Consider the following 4,362-nt stretch of genomic DNA (forward strand, 5'->3'; position numbering starts at 1 on the left):
AAAGGAGAGTGCAAAGCCATAAATATGGCCGAATTCTGGGAGGAAGAAGAGGCAGTGAACGCCACTGAGGAAGGCCTCACTGGACGTCCACTGGCCTCTGATGAGCGGATAATTTGTATACTTTTTGGCATTGTTTTTAGTATGTTTTTGATATCTTTTAGTTAGATTTTAGTATATTTTTATTAGTTTTTATTTAAAATTCACTTTTCTGGACTTTACTATGAGTTTGTGTGTTTTCTGTGATTTCAGGTATTTTCTGGCTGAAATTGAGGGACTTGAGCAAAAATCTGATTCAGAGACCAAAAAGGACTGCAGATGCTGTTGGATTCTGACCTCCCTACACTCGAAGTGGATTTTCTGGAGCTACAGAAGCCCAATTGGCGCGCTCTCAACGGCGTTGGAAAGTAGACATCCAGGGCTTTCCAGCAATATATAATAGTCCATACTTTATTCAAGATTTGATGGCCCAAACCCGCGAAGCAATCCGGCCTCAGAAATTCCAGCGTTAAACGCCGGAACAGGATTAAAAGTTGGAGTTAAACGCCCAAACTGGCATGGGAGCTGGCGTTTAACTCCAGAAAACGTCTCTACACGAATTTCCTTGATTGCTCAGCCCAAGCACACACCAAGTGGGCCCGGAAGTGGATTTTTATGTCATTTACTCATCTATGTAATAGTTTTCTATAAGTAGGACCTTTTACTATAGAGTCAGAGAGTCTGGGGAGACGACATCTAAGTAGCTATCTTTGTTTTATGCTATCTTAGACCTTTGGGAGGCTGGCCATTCGGCCATGCCTAACCTTTGTTCTTATGTATTTTCAACGTGGAGTTTCTACACACCATAGATTAAGGTGTGGAGCTCTGCTGTACCGAGTATTAATGCAATTACTATTGTTCTTCCATTCAACTCCGCTTGTTCTTTATCTAAGATATCACTTGTTCTTCAACCTATGAACAAGATGACTGACAACCATTCTTGTTCTACAAGCATTCAAGGCTTTAGTGAATATCTCTTGGATTTCTGATTGCATGACGCATGGTTGATCGCCTGACAACCGAGTGCTCGTCTGACAAACGAGCCAGCCATTCCATGAGATCAGAGTCTTCGTGGTATAGGCAAGAACTGATGGCGGCATTCAAGAGAATCCGGAAGGTCTAACCTTGTCTGTGGTGTTCTGAGTAGGATTCAATGACTGAATGACTGTGACGTGCTTCAAACCTGTAACCTACTGGGCGTTAGTGACAGACGCAAAAGAGTGATTCTATTCCGGTAGGGGAGGGAACCAAACCGGTGATTGGCGGCACTGTGACAGAGTGCTCTGCATTAGCTTTCACTGCGCGGATGGGAGGTAGCTGCTGACAACAGTGAGACCCTACACAAGTTTGCCATGGAAAGGAGTAAGAAGGATTGGATGAAGACTGTAGGAAAGCAGAGAGACGGAAGGGAAGGCATCTTCATACACTTGTCTGAAGCTCATACACCAATGATATACATAAGTATCTCTATCTTTACCTTTTCTGTTATTTTCGTCATCATCATCATATACATTTGAGTCTGCCTGACTAAGATTTACAAGAGACCATAGCTTGCTTCAATACTAACAATCTCCGTGGGATCGACCCTTACTCACGTAAGGTTTTATTACTTGGACGACCCAGTACACTTGCTGGTTAGTTGTGCGAAGTTGTGTAATGCCATGGTATTAGGCGCACCAAGTTCTTGGAGCCATTACCGGGGATTATTGAGTTGTGAAAAAGTATTGTTCACAATTTCGCGCACCAAGTTTTTGGCGCCGTTGCCGGGGATTGTTCATGTTTTGAGCAAGCTTGTGGTAACATCAGATGCCAAGATCCGGCAACAACATCAAGTCTTGGTGTTATTGCCCGGGATTGTTTAGGCTGGACAACTGACGGTTCATCTTGTTACTTAGATTAGGTATTTTTTTCGAAATTCTTGAAGGTGAATTCTAGAGTTTCATGATGATTTGTTGAAATCTGGCTGGCTGAGAAGCCATGTCTAATCTGATTGGACCGAGGTTTCAACTTATCACCACAAGAGCTTGTTGATTTCGTATCAATCTTGCTCTTGGAGCAGTGATTTGCTAGATTTGGCTGACCTTGGTCATGTCTAGTGTTTGGACCGAAGCTTTCCTTGGAAGCTTGGCTGGCTGTGAAGCCATGTCTAATTCCTGGACCGGAGTCTTAGACTAGCATTGCACTGATTCCTGGAATTCTCATTAAGAATTTTGATGCCTTTTTCCACTTAATTTTCGAAAAACACAAAAAAAAAATTTATAAAACCATAAAAAGACCAAAAAGATTTTATGTTTCTTGTTTGAGTCTAGAGTCTCATCTTAAGTTTAGTGTCAAATGCATGTTTTTGTTATAATTTTCGAATTCATGCATATATTTCTTGTTTTGATCTTTGAATTCTATTGACTTGAAGTATTTTGTGTGTCTCATATGCATTCTCATATTGTTAGTGTCAGTAGTGCACAAACTGCTAAGTTTGGTGTCTTGCATGCATTGTTATTTGATTCTTGTTGCATTTGATTAATAGAAAAATCCAAAAATATTTTTAATTGAGTCTTTCAAGTCAATGATACAAGGAATTGAAGATTCAGAACCAACTGCAGAGGAATTATACAGAAAAAGCTGAGCATTCAAAAATGCCCAGTGAAGAAGGCAGACTGGCGTTTAAACGCCAGCCAGGGCACCTGGTTGGGCGTTTAACGCCCAAAAGGGGTGCATTTTGGGCGTTAAACGCCAGAATGTATACCATTCTGGGCGTTTAACGCCAGGATGGTGCCAGGGGGAAGATTTTGTTTTCAAAATCAATTTTTCTTAGTTTTCAAATCAAATCTTTTTCAAATCAAATCTTTTCAATCAAATGTTTTCAAATTCAATTTCTTTCCTTTTAAAAAGATACTTACCAACAATTAATGATTTGATTGAACATCACAAGATTGTTGCCTTTTCTGTTGAGAGAGGTTTAAAGTTTCAATCATATCTTTCTTGTTAGGCAAGTCATTAATTTTCAAAATCATATCTTTTCAAATTGTTTTCAAATCATATCTTTTAAAAATGTTTTCAAATCATATTCTCAATCACATCTTTTTAAACCCATAACTTTTTAAATCTTTTTAACCACATCTTTTTCAAAATAGTTCTCAATCAAATCTTTTTAATTTCTAATTTCAAAATCTTTTCAAAAATCACTTTATCTCTTTTCCACTTTGATTTTCGAAAATCAATTAACATTTTTCAAAATGTTTTCAAATTTTTTTAATTGAATTTTCGAAAATTCTCTTCCCTCCTTCCCACATCCTTCTATTTATGGAGTACTACTCCTTCTAAATGCACAATTCGAATTTTATCTATTAAAATTCGAATTCTCCTTCTCCTTCTTCTTACTATTTCTCTTTTCCTCTGACATTTCAAGGAATCTCTATACTGTGACATAGAGGATTCCACATTCTTCTTCTTTTCTATTTCTTATGAGCAGAAGCAGAGACAAAGGCATTCTTGTTGAAGCTGATCCTGAACCTGAAAGGACCTTGAAGAGAAAGCTAAGAGAAGCCAAAGCACAACTCTCTTTAGAGGGCTTGACGAATTCTTCAAGGGAGAAGACATGGCAGCCGAAAACAACAACAATGCCAACAATGCAAGGAAGGTGCTTGGTGACTTTACTGCACCTACTCCTGATTTCTATGGGAGAAGCATCTATCCCTGCCATTGGAGCAAACAACTTTGAGCTAAAGCCTCAATTAGTTTCTCTAATGCAACAGAATTGCAAGTTCCATGGACTTCCAATGGAAGATCCTCATCAGTTTTTAGCTGAGTTCTTGCAAATCTGTGACACAGTCAAGACTAATGGGGTTAACCCTGAGGTCTATAGGCTGATGCTATTCCCTTTTCTGTGAGAGACAGAGCTAGAATATGGTTGGATCTCAACCTAAAGAAAGCCTGGACTCTTGGGAAAAGCTAGTCAATGCCTTCTTGGCAAAATTCTTTCCACCACAAAGATGGAGTAAGCTTAGAGTGGAAGTCCAAACCTTTAGACAAAAGGATGGAGAATCCCTCTATGAAGCTTGGGAAAGATACAAACAATTAATCAGGAGATGTCCTTCAGACATGCTTTCTGAATGGAGCATCATAGGTATTTTCTATGATGGTCTCTCTGAACTATCCAAGATGTCTTTGGATAGCTCTGCAGGAGGATCTCTTCATTTGAAGAAGACGCCTGCAGAAGCTCAAGAACTGATTGAAATGGTTGCAATAACCAATTCATGTACACTTCTGAAAGGAATCCTGTGAACAATGGGACTGGTCAGAAGAAAGGAGTTCTGAGATTGATGCTCT

General features: G+C 39.3%; 1 non-coding gene across 1 annotated transcript; it reads right to left on the bottom strand.

Annotated features, from left to right (window-relative positions):
* Positions 1–4,032: 4,032 nt before the first annotated feature.
* Positions 4,033–4,140, bottom strand: LOC130953555 (small nucleolar RNA R71). Its single transcript, XR_009075724.1, has one exon. It is a non-coding gene; the product is annotated as a small nucleolar RNA R71 (small nucleolar RNA).
* Positions 4,141–4,362: the final 222 nt, after the last annotated feature.

This window comes from Arachis stenosperma, chromosome 9 (genome assembly GCF_014773155.1).
Source record: "Arachis stenosperma cultivar V10309 chromosome 9, arast.V10309.gnm1.PFL2, whole genome shotgun sequence".
NCBI classification, from domain to species: domain Eukaryota; kingdom Viridiplantae; phylum Streptophyta; class Magnoliopsida; order Fabales; family Fabaceae; genus Arachis; species Arachis stenosperma.